A 19,888-nucleotide genomic window follows, 5' to 3' on the forward strand; every position below is an offset into this window, starting at 1 on the left:
TCTCTTGATTATTTCTCCTCAAAGGAAGAAGCTCTAATAACTGTTCTTCATTAAAGAGAAACAGTGAAAACACCAGCAGCAAAATGGACAAGATAGTTGTGAGAAAAACAGAAATGATTTTTCCTAGGTGGTATGATGAACAAGTTAACAGACCAGTTCATAGCTTTGTTTATCCCTTAAGCTGAATATGAACTTTCATTTAAAGATTTAAAACATGCCCATCTTTTCTTTTCCCTTTTAAACACATTCTACTGAAAACTTTCATTAAACGTAGATATTTATTACATCTATCTGGATAAGGATCTAAGCACAATGAAATTAACAGAAACTAGAAGAAACTTGATCTTAAGGGCCACTGATTGACATTGCAATGCACTCAACAGATTTTGTGATATTTCATGATGTTAAAAGGGAGACGGGCTGGGAATTGATGTGGGAAAATGCTCTGGCTTGTATCTCTGCCTGGATAATCTTGAGAAAGTTTGTTTATGCGAAGGAACAAAGATTGCTGTTCCTTTGCTTGATAATGTTAAAAGTAGGTCTGACAATCAATTTAATGGAATACCACTAAATGTAACTTGTCGAACAGAACTTTTCTGGCAGTAGATGTCAATGACAATTATGATTTAAGATTCATATCTTCTAGTAATATGTACCTTAGAGAGGCTTAGAACAGACAGACAATATTAAAACCACAGAATTAAAACCACACAAGAAGCAATTAAATTCACTTAAAAGTAACTATATTTAAACAACTTTTCAATTTCTGCCCCTTTTCAGAAGTTATTACTCACATATAGACCAAAATATGAGACGGGGCAGGGATCTACCTCTATCTACCTCCCCTAATATTACATTATCTTGCTCATTGGTATCTGCATGTATAATGTGAATGCCTGCAAAGAGACGTATGTGCAGAAAGTCTACCTCTGCAGACATTCATGGTGTACATGAGGACTGGCAAGTTGGTCTACACAACCTTGTGGGCAGGAAAAGTCAATGTGTTCTCACTCCCTGTTCATCCATTGGTCTATACATGAATAATAACTTCTGAATGGAGCTTCTGTCTGGAAAAGGGAGACAGAGAAATTTCCACAGGAAGGATCTTCCAAAGCCTTGGGGGGGGGGTCTAACTACATGTTACTTTAAACACATAACCCTATTCAGGCATTCAAAATCATGCTTACTTCTATACGTGAGTGGGGAGCAGAGCTGCTCGAGTAACCCCAATGTTGTACGCATGGTACAGCCTCCCTGGCATCTTTATCTCCAACATCTGAACATCTTCAAATGAAAAGACTACAGACATACAGCTGTACGTGCATCCGCCTCCACCTGAGCCAGCACCATAAATTTCTGCTGTTTAAATAGGTGATTTAGGGTTTCCTCTTCCATTTGTCTTTGTCTTTGTAATTCAGGTCATATGTAAAATTTCTCACATTCACTATTCCCATGGCCTTTTTATCAATCTTTGAAAAATTAATGGCTTGAGACTTTGCTATTAGGGTAAGATCACTCTGCCCCCCCCCCTGTGAATTCATGGCTCAGCAAGGGAGAATAGTTTTTTTGCATTTAGAATGTCATATGTTCAGTCCTCGATCTCTCCTGTTAAAAGGCTATCTGGCAGTGTCCGTTGGAGCACATGGTGTGGAGTTTGGATCTGACTCAATGTGAAGCAACTACATCTGTTCAATTTGTTTTATTTACATTACCACTGCTTGTGCCAGACTAGTAAAATTGGACACTAATAATCCAGTAGGACTTACTCCCAAGTAAGTGTGTTTGGGACTGCAGCCTAAGCTGGCTGTTGTCTTGTCATCATAGGATTGACATGATGAGAACAAATTGTGATTGTGTTGTTGTTTTGGTTAAATTCTATTATTATTGACCTATGGATCCTTAAATTTGTTTCCTTTATTTTTATATACACTTAAACTCTCCCTGAGTCTATAACTTACACTTGGTTTGATTATCACTATCTTAAAAAACATGCTCTCTCGTTCTCTGTGTGTGTCCATAGATTGTATAAAGCAGGTATCTTGTATTGTGACTGATAATAGCAGCTATTTAATAGTATATATGTTTCTTCTTTCCTTTACTGCCATTTTATATTTTAGGTATGATGATGGGAAAACACTATGTTTTTGTGCTTTTACTATTATATACTTCAATGTTCATTTGTTTGTTTTTATGCTGAGTTCTCCTCTTAGCAGGGACCCATGACTTGCGGAGGTGTGCAGGCCAGCAACAAAGGGGAAAAGGCTGGTGAGGAGCAGTTGAAGACAATTCAATAGGGTAGTGCCAAAGAGATGGACCCAGCAGCGTGGGATCTCTCCTTTGTTCTCACTCCAGTTCAACTTGAGGCTCCTAAAGGCAGACCTCCCAATTCTGCTTTTAGTGGTTCCAATATAGCATCCTCCTTCTTTCAGAAAAAGAACGAAAGAATTAGTCCAAAGAGAACAGAGATGAAGAAATAGGGAAGTGCTTGATAAACAACAACAAAGACTGAGGCCACAGCTAGACCAGGCCTATATCCTAGGATCATCCCTGAATCATCCCTGTGCGTCCACATGATGCACGGGATCCCGGGAGCAGGGAAGTATGATCCCTCCCTTGGCCAGGGATTTCACCCTACCCATTAATCCCGAGACTGCAGAATGTGTGGCTAGGTGTCGCAGGTTGTCCCAGCTCCTCACGAGTAACTGCGAGGAGCTGGGACCCGGGCACGGGGCTCTGTGCCCATCAGGGGTGGGGTGGGGGGAGGGGGAGGAGTTGTTGTTGTTTTTAAAAAATAACTCACCAGTTTTCGGACGAGCACTCGTGCGCCTCTTCTCCTTTTTAAAGAAATGGTGGCCGCAATGTCGCATGCTGCGTGTAAATCAGGGTGACGATCTCGCGATCATAAAATTGCAAGATCATCGCCCTCCGACCCCCTCATCTAGCCATGGCCTTAGGTGGTAGAAAGTTACATGGCAGCAAGAAGCTAATCAAATCTGATGTTATACTGACCTAGGAATACTTTACAGAATAAGTAGGGTTAAAAGGAGGGGATTGCAGCTTGGTCATTTAAAAAATGTGGTTTTTCTTTCCAACTATTTGTAAAGCCTGCAGCAGATTTATGCTCTTTATCAAGCCCATCAATATTTTGTAGTAATTAATAAGCAAAGTTCCTGGCAGGTCAAAAGTAAGAGGAGAAGAAGAAGAAAAGAGTTACTCATGTCCTTATCAGATTGCAAGCTTTGGTGCTTTGTTTTGTTTTTCACATGAAAATCCATGTGTGTTGTCATGCACATTTTCCAAAATGTATTAATCAATTGTACACATTTTTGAAACATACACATTTCCCCCCATTGATTACAGCATGTTTGTGCACATGTTTCAAATGCATGTATTTTTGAACATTTTTCCCCTTCTGAGAACCACGTTATAAGCTTGGATCCATTCTCAGCTCTGGGAGCTGTGGACTGGTCAAAAATTCTGGTCATAAATGAACTGGTAACAAAATTCTCACACATTCCTATTTTAATCATTTGGAAGTTCTAGAAGAGGAAAAACATAAACTTGCTGGCAGAAGTTCTAAGTATACAAATTGGTAATTATACTAAAAGAATGGGCATGTTGACGCATACATTCTGGGTTGCTGTGGGTGATCTGCCCATCTCCAACATTCCAGCATGAGCAAGCAAGCAATCCAAAAATGCACCACCACTCCGGCCACAACTTCCAAATGCACCAAGCCAAGAACAAACCCTAGTCAACAACATATGTCTACTCAGAAGTAAGTGCCACTGTGCTGCAGCTTAAGATGGCTGTCATTCTGGAGTTTGTCCTGCAAAAGTCCTGAGACTGATACAGTAACTGCAACATCTGAAAGTGGATAGTCAGACATATTCATCACTAGGCTTGAATCTGTAGTGTGTGGTATATTACTGACATTTTAAAGGGTCAAAGGCTGGCTGGGTTGAAAGGACTGATTTGCAGGAAATAACAGAGAGTCCCTTATGAAGGACAGGTTTCTGCTGTCCTACAGCCCTGATACAACTGCTCCACTGTTTTTTAAATTCTGATGTGGAGGAGGAAATAAAGGTCTCAGAGAAAAATGAATACATGAGCTTGTTGCACTACAGTGTTCTATAGGCATCTACAGATGCCTATAGAACACTAGCCATTTAAAATGTTAGGCATCTTTTAATTGGCTTGAAAAAATTTCTAGTATGCAGTTGTAAAAGAGAAAAGAAAAGAATGAACATCTGTTCTCCATTATTAGAAAAAATATTTTTTTGTAAAGGAAGCATCCTTTCTCACATTCAAAACTATTACACAGAGATCTTTTGATTGAATTTAAAAACATCCAGAAAACCAAAAAAATGCTCTTTGAATATTATTACTCTTTTTAATATAATGTTCTGAATTCACCTGCTTTGTATAACAAAAGGAACTCCCTATGAAATGTAAAGTCTAAAAGTTGTTCAGCTAGGCCCAGTTTGAGGGGATGAAGAACTTAGCCAAATGTTCAAAAAAAAAACCTGTTTCAGTGAATGACAAGTTGTCATATTGGCTATTGCGTCAGACAGACTGTCTGCATGGAGATTGAAGCAGGGAGGTCACATCCTGTCACAAGAGTGAAAAATGAAACATTAGTCGCTTGTCATTCTTTCCAATAAAAAAATATGCCCTCCACAAAACTGATTAGTGGGATTCAGAGACGCTCCACCAAGTCAATGTCCAGGTGTGATAAAGCATCTCGCTTACGATGATTGGATTCAACTGGATGCAAGCCAGCCTAACCATACCTATATGGAAACATTGACGAAGATTTTTAAAAAGGAGGGGGTGTTTTCTGTAATGCTATGAATATATCATAGACATTTATGGAGAAGACTGTTCAGTTTTCAAACCCTTTTTTTAAAACCACTTCTCTCAAATTAACTAGTGCCGAGACAGACTTAAAGAGCCTACAACTGGATCTACACCTACAGCCCTTTCTCAAGGGAGGAGGGGGTGGTTGCAAGTTTTTCTGCTTCCGGGATCAGCACTCACGGGGCACATGGGAGCGAAGTTTTCCGCATTTTTGGGAGGACGTGTGCCCCGTGACGGAGGTTCTTCATGTGGATCGGGAGAAGTGGCCGGGGATTGGCAGATTACGTGGCTACGGGGATGTGGTTTTTTATGACTCCTCGGAGATACACATGAACGCGAATGCACAGCTACACGTGGGGTGAATAGGGAGTCCATTGGATGTGCAATGCTGCACAGATATACGTTAGTTTGTTTTACAAAAACACTCGGTGATGTAACATGACCATACCCATGCACACGCCCCTCATAGGTCATTGTCTGTTTGCTGATCCCAGAACTCACAGTGAACAGCAACGACCCCACAAGGGGGGGGCACACTGGCCGTGGACTTTGGGATTGTAGCAAAGCGGGGGGGGGGAGCATGACAAAACCAGTCAGTGAAATCCTGGAATAACTGAGCGGTGGAGCCAAGATCACGGCGGGATCAGCTGTGCGTCACATGGCCCAGTAGGGACAACTTCGATATTATTTAGTAATAAATGGCTGGTGTAGACATGGCCTACCTCTAGCTAGTGATTTTAATTCTGTAAGCTATCAATTGTTATAAATAAAAACATTAGTAGAGTTTTTCCTATTTTAACCGAGCTAAAGGCAACAAAGGCCCCATTGGTTGTGCACAGCTCCAAACCACTGTGCTTTATTAATCAGACAAACAATGATTAATAAAGCTTTTATCTTAAATGCAAAGTAAAATGCAAAGAGAACTTGTAAAGTGCAAAATTAGGACAGAGCTACCATTAAATAAACTTTAATAAAATTTGATAAAATAACTAATCTAGAATGCAAAGTGTAAAAAATAATTATAAAAAATTAATTATATAACAAACCATATGAAACTAGACAGTCCACAAACATGGTGATGTAACTTGTTTCTAATGATCATATAGTAGGGTATGTGATTAGTGATTATTTTATTAAAGTCTGAAGAAACCCAGATCGCTAGAATTTTCAAGCTAAGGATATCTTCTCCAACGACAAGTGATGGGGAGCACAGTCAGGCACAGAATTAGGATCAGAAAACCAAAATAATTTCCTTGTCACTATTCAAAAAGTTGTTCATTCCAAGTCCAATTTTGGGCTAAATGATGCCACATCATGCCTCCAGTGATGTCCTGCATTCGTCTCCATCTGGGCATCCAATCAGAAGTGGAAATAACTTTTGGAAATGCTCCCTTCATATTTAAAGTAAGTATTATGAGCTACTGAAATTCATATTTTGGTAATAAAAAATTGTACACGTAAAATGTTGCTTCGGTGCTTTCTCCTATCTTTCACACTTGAATTTGGGGCTAGGAAATACAAACTGTGGGAACATCATGACACACTACACTAACAGAGAGAGTTTGAGGCTGCAATCCTACACCCCGGGGTAGGCAACACAGTGCCTATAGACACCAGGGCACTCTTGGACACCTTTCTTGGTTAGTGTTGTGCCTCCTTTTGGGATGGAGGAGGACACAGAACTGCTGAGTATGAGAGGGTTTGGGGAGAGGCCCAGCACACGGGCAAGCAGAAGATAGCTGCAGCTCAACCCAGCTGGCTTCACTCATCCATCAGCCTTGGCATAAAGGCAGACCTCGAACCAGTTCAGGAGCTGGAAGCAATTGTTGTTTCTGCTTATCCATAGTAGTAGCATTACCACTAGATCCTAGAGCCAGCTTGGGCTATTCTTGAATCTGGAATAACTTTGACTGTTCTTCAGCATGTCCCTAGATCTGGTTTTGTTTTCCTCACCTTCAGATGGATATCTTTGGCTTATTGACCTTGGACTGTTTAATGACCCACTCTAATTGTGGCTTAAGTCTCAACTCCCGTGATTTATGACAGTTCCCACCAAGGTGCCCTACCCCTCCTACTTTTTTTAAAAAAAAAAACCCATTTCTTCTGACAGCTGGGATCACTTCAAAGCAATAATAGGGTTTGCTGCTGCCGGCATCCACAGCCTCCAGATACAGGTGTCCTGTTTAAATTGCACCACAGATGAGTGAGATCTCAGGGGCTCACTATGTCTTTTCAATTCCATCCTCTCTTTATCACATCCATGACCAAAGTCACCAATGGTTTCAGGCTGTTCTTCTCCTACTTTCTTTTCACCTCCAACCTAGTTTTGTACTGTCGCAATAAGATTATTTTTTATATCAAGAGGACATTAGGATTAGCTTTCGTTCGTCCAATGAATTATAAGGCCAAGTCCTGAAAGATAGAAGTGAGAAAGATTATGCTACTGAAAGAGAGGTGTGAAAGAGAGAAAATGTAGTTCCTTGAGAGTATGTTGCTAGTGCTAAAATCCAGCAGCAATGTGCAAGACTGATTTAGGCAATCAGTTGACTATTGTAGCTTGTCTATCATTCAACAGCTTCCTTAAAAAAAAAACACCCCTAATGCTATTCAATTTCAAATCAGCACCCAGATACACTCTAAAAATTAAATGAGCAGGACATTGACACTGTAGAACGCTAAACATTTTTCATGGAACAGGCTCCAAAAGGACACATTTAAGACGAGTTATGGCCAGCTGTTGTCCATTAAGCTGGATCTTGATGACTTTGTCTGGTCTCAGACTTTATGTTCTTTGGGGCTATAGAACCAAGCTGGAAATGTTTACACTAAGTAAGTCCTTCCTCTTTGCCAATACATGGGCAATATTACCATGGACAGAGATGTACTGAGATCCCCCTGCAGTTGATACATATGAGGAAAATCAATTATCTGTTATCTCCAAATGTTCCTGCTTATGTTCTGTTGCCTTTCTTCCCACTCTTCTGGTTCCTGACATGCTCTCTTAATGGCCTTACCCCATACTGAGGAAGCCATTTTCTTCTCCTTCAGCAATAATTTATTACAGAGGAAGCCATTTTCTTCTCCTTTGGCAATAACCGCATTACTAAATCTAGCCCTTGGTCCTTTTAAGGGAGCCATTGGGGCCAACTGATTGTCATGATCAGGCCTGTTTCCATTAGTGTGGGGGATAGAGTTTCGGCCTATCAATCAGAATCAGATTCTGAACCAGAAGAAACAGGAAATGTACCAGCCTACACAGGAAGTAGGGGTGGATATTCTCCCAGGCTCTTCAGCAGCCAGGGATGAATCTTCACTGGACTTTATCAATGAAAACTCTAACAACTCAGAGTCTGTGGGAACTCAGCAATCCTCAGAGGGGGAAGAGACTTCAGAGTTGACAAATCCCAGAGTTTGCCGCAGGTGGAGCTAAAAGAAGGTGAGAGGTGTTCAGCTTGGCTAGCTTCTCGCCAAAAGCTTCTTCAGAGGATTCCTCCCTGAAGTTAAGGAACTGGGTGGGGGGACAGTTGTCTAGCTTAGTTAGTCAAGTTTTAGCCTAGAGGAAAGTTCCTAGTGTTTATTTATTATTATTTATTTATTTACAATATTTATATACCACTCAATTATCTAACACTGATTCCAGAGCAATGAACATAGGTATAAAGACTAAAAGAAAGAAGATTTAAAAAGCAAATTAAAATTATTCATTTTAAAAACAAAGGAACCTGAAAAACAGTGGCTAGTCAGTTGAGGAAGGCTTCTTGAAACAGAGTTGTTTTCAGGAGGTGACAAAAGCAGCCTAGTGTTGATGCCTGCCTGACCTCCAGGGACAGAGAGTTCCACAGAGAAGGGGCCACTACACTAAAGGCTCTTCTCCTGGTGGATTCCATTCGGGCCACAGGTCCACGTGGAACCACTAGGAGCATGTCCTCCGACAACCTCAGTGATCGGGTAAGATGGTAAGGGAGAAGGTGCTCTCTCAGGTATCCTGGTCCCAAGTTGTTTAGGGCTTTGTACACTAGTGCCAAAACCTTAAATCTGTCCCAGTAGCCAAAAGGTAGCCAGTGCAATTACCTCAGCAATGGAATTATATGGCTTCTTCAGGAGGCTTCTTCAGGAGTGGTCACACTACCGCCTCTCAGGATGGCAGGTACCACCCCTTCCCATAGAGAACCATTCACCACACCCAGGACCCACCCAGTCAAACCCCCTCAGCTAGCTTTTATTAGCCAGGAGGGGCAAAGATCGAAAAGGCACATGGTTGGTCGCATTGCTGCAAGTTTAAACTCTCTTCAGGTGGGAAGAGATGTTTATTTGCTGAATAAAGTTTTGTGGATTACTTGGCAACCTCTTTATTGTCTCGCACTGAAGTGGGAGGGCTTGGAAACATGATACTGATAAGGGCTCTCACACATTGAATACACTCCAGCTGAGGTGTGTGTGTGATATTAATACAGATTACAGTGAGAAGGAAGGAGAGCCTCAAAAGGGCCTTTCCATGTCTTAAAAAGGAGCTGGTATGAAAAGAAAAAAAATGACCTCAATGGCTGGCTAGCCACTGAGTGATCAGAGTACTGGACTAGATGGACCCTTGTTCTGATCCAGAATGGCACTTCTAATGTTCTTAAGTTATTTTGAACCTCTTTTACACAGTGAACAAGTGAACTCCCCTTAAACCACAGGATAGAAAAGTCTACCCCAATACAAACTCATGAAACCAGTGATCCCAATAAAGCATTATAATATATTTCATGTTACCTGTCTTCCTTCAGAAGAGTTTTCTTTCATTTTTATTGACTTCTTTTAAAGAGCAAGGTGACTGCTCCACAAAGTTACAATCATAGAATGGCTTTTGAATACAGGTGTGCCAAGATGCTATTTCTCTCTCAGTATCTCATTGATTAGGTACAAATAAGCTCAAAGCTCTCCGGGACATGCAGGGTTCCGGTTCCCTAAAATACTAAATGAGTTGAGACAGTTCCAGTAAATACAAGAAGCTAAAACTGCAGGTGAACAGATTGAAAAGGTCTGACATTTAGTCCCACGTGACCTTTGCCAAGGACAGCACAGAGCACAGTTTTCATCTTAATGAGTTGCAAGAGGCATGAGTTGGTGACTTTGATAAAGGTCATTTCAGTCCCCAACACTGGATGTTTTTCAGTTGCCTTCTCAAAGAAAAATAGGATTTTTTACTGTCAACTAGGGATGCTTGAAGAATTTGGACTGCCTGCATTTCCAAATGAACCAATATGATCTGGATTCAGAACAGCCTCTGGATTTTGCATTTCTCTGAAATCAAATACTTACAATGTTGCAAAGTGGTTTCTATTCTGCTCTTTTTTTAAACAAACAAACAAACAAACCAGTTAATTGATGCTCCAAATAGAGGCAAAGCACAGCTGCCCCTGTGACTACCATTCCTGCATTCAAAATGGAGACACAAATGCCCTTGGAAGTGATGGGACCTGATGGCATGCTGTGCCTCCCAGGAACATTGTATGGAAAGATATGGCTAACCCCACTAGGCTAACTGACTGTTGAAGGGTTATGGAAAACCCAAGGGGAGGAAGAGGAGGAGGAATAGAATGGAATGGAGTATCCTGGAAATCGGCATGGCTCACTGCCTGGAACTGTGAACAGGAGTAATCCACACTGAAAAAAATTGTTGCAAATCCCACTTGTATTATTTACATCCCATGTTTCTTTTATCTCGGAACTCAAGATGAACTCAGACACTGAACAAACCCACTCACCTGGGTGTAAGCTCCACTGAACTAATGGAATACTTGTCTCTTGAAAACAAAGAAATAAAATAAATACTAGGGCCTTAGCTAGATGGAGAGAAATCCTGGGGCAATACCCAGGATCGTCCCTGTGCGCCACCATGATGTACAGGGGATCCCGGGATAAGGGAGGGATGATCCCTTATCCCACCCTACCCTTTGAGCCCGGTTTTTCTGCAGTCCCAGGCTGAGCCCGAGACCATGGAATGTGTGGCCAAGCATCACAGTTTGTCCCGGTTCCTCATGAGGAGCCGGGAGCCGTGCATGGGGCTCAGTGCTCCTGAGGACAGCATATATATGCTGTTTTTTTAATTTTCAGGAAGATTTTTCTTTTTTAATTTTACATGACAAAACATTCTTCTAATGTAGCTTGCAGAGATATAGCCCTCTCTACTGCATTAGGATTCTACTGTTTTATTTGGCTCCTCTAGTGTATACAGATATACATTTCCTATGTATATCTGTAGCCCACGTTATTCCTTGATGTACTAGATTCCTACGTACAGGTAGGGTTTTTTACACTGGAAGCATTCAAAACTGAGATCCCCTGTGGCAGTCTGACATGGTACAGGCCATTCTACTACCTCAAGACTCTACGATTCTGCTGTATGTGGAAAAACACCAGGGCAAAGACAGCTGATTACAGATCAACTGGGAAGGATCCATTAGGCTAAAAAGAAGAAAATGTCTAAGCAGATACCCACTCACAAGGTTCTCCATCAAATTTTAAATATCTTACAGCATAACCCTCTACATTTCTACTCAGAAGTTTGTTCTTTTGAGTTCAATATACCTTACACCCCAGTAACTGGGTATAGGATTGCAGCCTTGGTTTCTGTTGTATTGTCATACATTAAACTCTAATGCTAAAGAGAAAATCTGGCCATTTGTTTTTGTAACCGTACTGTAGTAAAGATAATTGGGACCAGCTGTTGTTCTCAGACATTTCCAGAAGGTGTGTAGCGTTGCACAAGGCAAATGCAATGAAAGGACAGACCGTGTGGAAAAAAGTTGGAGTATGTATGGAAAGCCTCAGGAATTCGTAATGTGCTTCTTTTGGAAAACATCTGATTTTTGCCTAGGCATGTCAATTTGAAAGATGGGAGCAATAAAACATTGTTCATGTTTAGCTTTTAATTTCCATAGTGCAATTTCTGCAGACTCCAGCACTCACTCTAGACTTATTTACCCCCCGCTCAAATAAGGTGGCCAGATTTAAATATTTATTTAAGCAAGACCACCTTGAATGAATTACAAACACTAGTAGAAGAGTTGAAACATGTCCAGTGTTTAATTCATTACTAAAAGCGGCCATTTCTTTCTTTCTTTGTGTTGCTCCTAGCTTGCTAAACTCTTTGCTTTAAAGTTTGTGCATTAAACACTTATATATACTTTTCAGCCAAATTGTGATGTGCTATGCTTACTTAGATGGCAGGATTAAGCAATAAGAGTTACCCCTAAGAGTACTTTTAGCAAATAAAGTGGACGAAGGTACAGAGATCCACCATTTTCTTTCCTGTGAGGAGATTAGCAAAGAATCTGAATTCAAGTGATGTTGTGGGTGCATTCTTGTTTCATTTCTATCTACCATATCAGGGTCTTATATAGTTTTGTGTGTTTAGACATGAAGCAGCAGTAAATTTGATGTGGCTAAATAAGAGGGACAGGGGGAGAGACTGAAAGCTCCATCCGACAAGCGTTTTATTGCACACTCGTAACTGGGCACTCACGGAGTTTGCTCAGGTCCCTCACATGACGTCATCTGCCTTCTGGCCTCCCTTGTACAACAAAAAAAACCTCATTAAGTCTGATGGGTTTTTTAAACTCGGAATTGCTGCTCTGTCCTGCTGTGTGCAGGAAAAGCAGCGCCATTAGAACAGTGGACTCAATGGGCCTTGTGCTCGTTGGGTACTTCCTGTTTTGAAAGAGGAAGTAACTGAGGAACAAAAACATGGGCGGAGAAGCAAAGGTGGAGAGTGTATTAACCCCCGGTGTGATGGAGCTTTGAGAGTAAGAAAGAGATGGTACAGTAGGGGTTTGAGGGAAAGAGTGGGAATGGAAGTTAGGCCCTAGGGTAGGGTTGTGGGTTAGGAGGAAGGAGAAATAGTAGGACTAGAGTTGGGATCATACAGCAGAATGAGAGAAAAACAGACAGCAGAGGCCTAATCTACATCAAGCAAGATATTGCACTATGAAAGCGGTATGAAAGTAGTATATAAAAGTTAGGAGCCACACTACTGGTTTATTGCAGTGTTGAAGTGCACTGACAACAGTTGGAGCCCATTGACACATACCATATACTGCTTTCATACCACTATATCTTGTTTGGTGTAGATTAGACCAGAGACAGTACAAGAATTAGAGCGGAGACTGTGGCCATAGCTAGACCTAAGGTTTTTCCCTGGATCATCCAGGGGTCAAACCTGTTCACCTAGGTGACACACAGGGGATCCAGTGCTCAGGCAGGGGCAAACTCTGGATGATCCCAGGATAAATCTTCGGTCTAGCTGTGGCCTGTCACATATCTATTGATATGGGGGAGATACTGGGGGAGAAGGATAATGTGAAGGTGTTTATCAACCAAAGCTTTGCCTTCCAGGCCTTCAGTATACAAGATTGTTGCTGCCTTGTTGAAACAGAATGCAAAAGCCTTGAGTACAATTTTGTTCGCAGAAGGAATGTTGACAGAAAATCAAGGAATCAATAAGGGTAGGGTGACCATATGAAAAGGAGGACAGGGCGCCTGTATCTTTAACAGTTGCATAGAATAGGGAATTTCAGCAGGTGTCATATGTATATATGGAGAACCTGATGAAATTCTGTCTTTATCACCACAGTTAAAAGTGCAGGAGCTATACTAGAGTGACAAGATTTAAAAGAGGGCAGGGCACCTGTAGCTTTAACTGTTGTGATGAAGAGGAAATTTCACCAGGTTCCCCATATATACAAATGACACCTGCTGAAATTTCCTTTTCAATACAACTGTTAAAGATACAGGAGCCCTGTCCTCCTTTTCATATGGTCACCCTAAGTAAGGATATATGCACACAACTTTTTTGTCTTCTTTTTTCCCAATCACAGATCTTTAGCATTCATTGTGGGGGACAGGCTTGTGGAAAAGGTCAAGTCAACATGCAGTGGATTAAAAAGTCACAGGGTGAATTCCATGTTTATGTGAACATCTATAATATTAGATGTGAGTGTTTCTTCCCACACATACCCCTGTATGCATCGGGATGGATGAATCTGCCAATTTCAGTTTCTCTGTTTCTTATTATTCCAATCTTAAGTTTGGTTTGTATCAAACTTTGAGATTTTTTCCAATCTGAAATTCATACTGAACTTTGTGGATTTTAAAAACATTTTGCATGACACTGTGCATGCATTTTTGGTGCCTTTCTCACAAATACACACATTTTTTGTACACAATTTTCCCTAGTATACACATTTATGCAAGCAATTTTTCTAATGTACCTTTTTCATAGAATCAAAGAATAGTAGAGTTGGAAGGGGCCTATGAGGCCATTGAGTCCAGCCCCTCCTCACTGAAGGAATCCACCTTAAAGCATCCCTGACAGATGGTTGTCCAGCTGCCTCTTGAATGACTCTAGTGTGGGAGAGCCCACAACCTCCCTAGGTAACTGATTCCATTGTCGTACTGCTCTAACAGTACGACAATGTACGACAGACAGAAAGTTTTTCTTGATGTCCAGCTGGAATCTGGCTTCCTTTAACTTGAGCCTGTTATTCCGTGTCCTGCACTCTGGGAGGATCAAGAAGAGATCCTGGCCCTCCTGTGTGACAACCTTTTAAGTATTTGAAGAGTGCTATCATGTCTCCCCTCAATCTTCCCTTCTCCAGGCTAAACATGCCCTGTTCTTTCAGTCTCTCTTCATAGGGCTTTGTTTCCAGACCCCTGATCATCCTGGTTGCCCTCCTCTGAACACGCTCCATCTTGTCTGCGTCCTTCTTGAATTGTGGAGCCCAGAACTGGACACAATACTCTAGATGAGGCCTAACCAGGGCCGAATAGAGAGGAACCAGTACCTCACGTGATTTGGAAGCTATACTTCTATTAATGCAGCCCAAAATAGCATTTGCCTTTCTTGCAGCCATATCACACTGTTGGCTCATATTCAGCTTACGATCTACAACAATTCCAAGATCCTTCTCGTTTGTAGTATTGCTGAGCCAAGTATCCCCCATCTTGTAACTGTGCATTTGGTTTCTATTTCCTAAATGTAGAACTTGGCATTTATCCCTATTAAATTTCATTTTGTTGTTTTCAGCCCAGCACTCCAGCCTATCAAGATCACTTTGAAGTTTGTTTCTGTCTTCCAGGGTATTAGCTATCCCACCCAATTTTGTGTCATCTGCAAATTTGATAAGTGTTCCCTGCACCTCCTCATCCAAATCATTAATAAAAATGTTGAAGAGCACTGGGCCCAGGACTGAGTCCTGTGGTACCCCACTCATTACCTCCCCCCAGTTTGAGAAGGTACTATTGATAAGCACTCTGAGTCTGATTCTGATCTACCTAATAGTTGTTCTATCTAGCCAACTTTTAGCTGGTTTGTTAATCAGAATATCATGGGGGACTTCATCAAAACCTTTGCTGAAGTCAAGATATATTATGTCCACAGCATTCCCACAGTCCACAAGGAAGTTAACCCAACAAAAAATGAGATCAGATTAGTCTGGCAGGATTTGTTCTTGACAAATCCATGTTGGCTCCTAGTAATCATTGCATTGTTTTCAAAGTGCTTTTAATGTTAGTTTTATGTGATTGTTTTGATTGTTGCACAATTCAGACAAGTGCAAATTTTGAAGGAAAACTGCTTTGGTTCACATAATGGTTTGAAAGTGCAGAATTAGATAAAGGCTGGGTGCACATAATATGCTAACTTACCACAGGGTTATTGTGTTGTCTGAACTCAGCATGTTTTCCACTAGATGGTTATCATGTTGTCTGAACTCAGCATGTTTTCCACTAGATGGTTATCATGTTGTCTGAACTCAGCATGTTTTCCACTAGGTGGGTTATCATATTGTCTGAACGCAGTTTTTTTCTGCAGGGTAGCTTGTTATTCATGCAGTGTGGTTTATTTTTCTCAAACAAGCCACCTTGAGAACTCATGGCTTATTGTTGAGTTGTTCAGCGTGTTTAACAAGCAACCCTGAGGAAAACATGCTGCATTCAGACAACATAATAACACATGGTTCAAAAGCAATCCACATTGGGTAAGTTAGCATGTTGTGTGAACCCAGTAATACTCACATTTTAATGTGAACCAAACTAATTTCTCCTATATCCCCATGTATGTGCTCCCATACTGTAATTTAGAAGGAACATATTTGGGGACTAACACTCTCTCTTTCTCTTATATCTTCCAGTCTGATATACTCAAACTGGAAGATATTCAATAGGAAATGGAATTTTAATGTGTGTGCTTTCCCAGAGCATGACATGCCCAAGAAAAAAGGAAGAGGTGATGGTACGGGGGAAGTCTTTCAATTGCTGTTAATGATGGACACTACTACCAGTTAATGTGCTGCTCTTTGCAGGAAATTACCCTTATCTCCTAATCATAAACATACCCTTGAAAGTAAGCTCCATTGATTTGTTTGTAACCTCCTTCCATTAGGATACCTAATGCAAACTTCATTAGGATTGTACCTCCTATAATGCATGAGCCCCATAACAAGCAGCTTCATCATTTTGGAGTTCAGACATCTTTTTATGAGTTCCCCCTCCACCTTCCATAAATTTTGTGTAAACCAAATACTACTTGAGCTGATTCACACAGGCCCTTGAGAAGACGTGGAAGCAAGGAAGCTGGTTTCCCATTAATTTTTTAAGATGGTCAAATCTGCTTTCATTCAGGCAATCGCAAAAAAAAAAATTACCCTGCTTGACTTCACAGATGTATTTCTTCTGCACGCTTCCCTAATTTGTTTGCATTTGGCCGAGAAACAGCTTTTTAAAGCTTCCAATGTTTTGTTTTAGCTTTTTTTTTTTTTTAAAAAAAATGCTTTTTCCTGGTCAGAAAGGGACAGGAGCTTTGAGAAAGACTGGAGCCAGTCTGCCTTCTACACATGGAAAGATAATGGATTCTCCTTGGAAGCAATCCACAGGAAAATTAAAGGTACAGATGAACTAACAGCCAACAGTTCCTATCTTGCCAGCTTGGAGGATGTTGCCGACAGCCAGTCCCCATATGGTTGGCTTCTGACTAGACAACAGATAGGACAGGCTGAAATGCAGCATTCAGATGGACCATCTTTTGGAAAATGGAGCATAGTAGCATCATGAACAACACAAGAGGGAACTGAAAAGCCTTAACTTAATTTGAATGTCTTTAACAGCTTTTCCTTGCCCTGAGTCCACTCTGGGACTTGCAGCAGCGCTTGACCCCAAAGTGAGGGGGTTGGAGGGACACACACACCATAAACCTCCACCCTGCTCCATGCTATCCCTCTTTGCCATTTGCTCAGTGCCCACCATATAGGCAGTGGTAAATTTCAAAATATATAGGTACTCATTATGACAGTCCCCATAGCCATGCCTCTAAAATTGCACGTCGCACACAGCTGTGATGAACCTCTCTTTCTCTCTCTATGTATTTGTTTGTAAAGCAAATTGGTCAATTACCCACTGACCAATTTGCTTTACAAAGAAAACCTCAAAGCCACCCCAAGTTGCTTTGCATTACAAGACAGATAGCTCACAACCATATATTGTTGATGGGAAAATCCTTCCCCCAGCCCCATTTACTATCAGGAGGAGGAGGAGGAGGAGGAGGATGATTTACATTTATATCCCGCCTTTTTCCTCCAAGGAACCCAAGGCGGTGCACATAATCCTCCTCTTCTCCGTTTTTATCCTCACAACAACCCTGCGAGGTAGGTTGGGCTGAGAGTATGTGACTGGCCCAAAGTCACCCAGTGGGTTTCCATGGATGAGTGGGGACTAGAACCCGGATCTCCCGACTCCCAGTCCAACACATTAGCCACTACACCACACTGGCTCTTTGCAGGAAAGCTCAGAGGGTACGGAAAACCTGAAAAGGGAGCAGATGATATCATCATCCCTGCTAATCCAAAAGTCTGAGTGCTTCAACCCTGTTAGAGCACTACAGCAATGGAACCACTTACCTAGGGAGGTTGTGGGCTCTCCCACACTAGAGGCCTTCAAGAGGCAGCTGGACAACCATCTGTCAGGGATGCTTTAGGGTGGATTCCTGCATTGAGCGGGGGGTTGGACTTGATGGCCTTATAGGCCCCTTCCAACTCTACTATTCTATGATTCTAAAATATTACCTGGATCCAAATGGCCATTCTTCCCCATATTGAAATTCTTTCTAGCATTTTTCCCTATCATAGTCATGATGTGTTCCATTTTTCAAAAGTAGCATTGTGACATAATGAACTGTTAGAGGGCAAAAAAACCATATGTCAGGGTACTGATTTGTGGCCTTACATAATTTTTTAACACAGCTGAGCTACAAAAGGAGCTTTAGCCGGAGGCAGGATGTCACTGGACTTCTGCAACATTTTAGAGGTCAACTCGAAGAGCAGGCTGAGGTCAGTTAAAGACAAGCAGAAACAGAACAGGGTAGGGATAGAGCTGGGAGGAAGATTATCTACCTTTTTCCTGTATGCATAAAGATGGGACAAATACTATTATGGTTGAAAAGAGTAAGGGGAGACATGATAGAGATGTACAAAATTATGCATGGTAAGGAGAATGTGGATTGGGAGACATTTTCTCCCTCTCTTAAAACACCAGAACCTGGGCTCATCCCATGAAGCTGGTTGGTAGGAGATTCAGGACAGATAAAAGGAAATACTTCTTCACACAGCACATAGTCAAACTATGGAATTTGATACCACAAGAAGTAGTGAGAACTACTAGTTTGGATGGCTTTAAAAGGGGGTTAGAAAAATTTCTGGAGGATAACCTTATAAATGGCTACTGATCCTGATTGCTCTATGCTACCTAAAATGTCAGAGGCACTAAGCCTATGTACACCAGTTGCTGGGGAACATGGGTAGGAGGGTGCTGTTGCACTCGTGTCCTGCTTGTGGGTTTATTGTTGACAGCTATTTGGCCACTGTGTAAACAGAATGCTGGACTAGATGGACCCTTGGTCTGATCCATCATGGCTCTGCTTATGTTCTTATGTTCCTGTATTAGAATTTTCACAGCAGTGCATGGAATTTGGGCAGTTAGGGGATATTCTGGCCTACTACCCCTTTCTACCTGCTGTTCACTGCCTCCATACCAGCCCACTGTAATGAGTGGGTAATGGCACTAGAAGCTATAAAAGGTACTTGAGGAAGAGTACTGATTCTTAGGGCCATATGGATGAGGACAGTTCTCTAGATTCAGCTCATATCAAATATAAAAATCCACTTTCCTATGCAAAGAAATCAAGTATTACACCAAGACATTTTGTTGCTGAAGTTGAGCAGTAAATAACACATCCTTCCTAGGTATGGTGGATAGTGCCCAAAGACAGCCAAGTTATTTTGACTCCTGAGAAAGAAAATCCCACAAGCACCTCTCCCAATCCCTGGCAGTAAACATATAATAACAAAATAATTAACAATTTGCTGTCCTTTCATTATGTCCCAAATCAGTTGCTTAACGGTAGGGCTCAGGGACTCCAAAATGGCAGGGTGAAGTAATGTGGACTTGGAATTTCTTGAGTCCAGTTCTCCTGGTCCATTTTTTTTATCAGAACTCTATAGCAGGGATGGACAGAAGGTATGTCTCCAGATGTTTTGAACTCCCAGCATTCCTGACAATTGGCCATGCTGGGGCTTCTGTGAGTTGAAGTCCAAACCATCTGGAGATCTACCTTCTCCCCATCCCTGTTCTATAGAGTACAGTGCAAAATGGGTCCATTTCAGCCAGCACTATAACTGGAGGTCACTTGGTTGCCCTTCAACTTCATCAAAGCTACTGAATTAGAGGAGGCTTGCACAGGTGGCCCCAATACAAGTTGTGGTGGAAACAAAAAGCCATTCTAGAGTTCACATTGGTTTTTGTTTGGCTAGCATGCAACTGTACAATTGATTTATTGGCTCGATTGATTCATTATATTTCCAGAACTGCTTTGGGTGGGTCCACCCATCTACGCATGTTGTTCATAAACATTTACAGCACTTATATCAGCACTCCCAAGCCATCATGAAAGTTTAACAAACATATTCCCTAACCCAGAATATCATTTTACTACATG

The sequence above is a fragment of the Elgaria multicarinata genome, chromosome 10 (assembly GCF_023053635.1).
Source record: "Elgaria multicarinata webbii isolate HBS135686 ecotype San Diego chromosome 10, rElgMul1.1.pri, whole genome shotgun sequence".
Classification (NCBI taxonomy): Eukaryota; Metazoa; Chordata; class Lepidosauria; order Squamata; family Anguidae; genus Elgaria; species Elgaria multicarinata.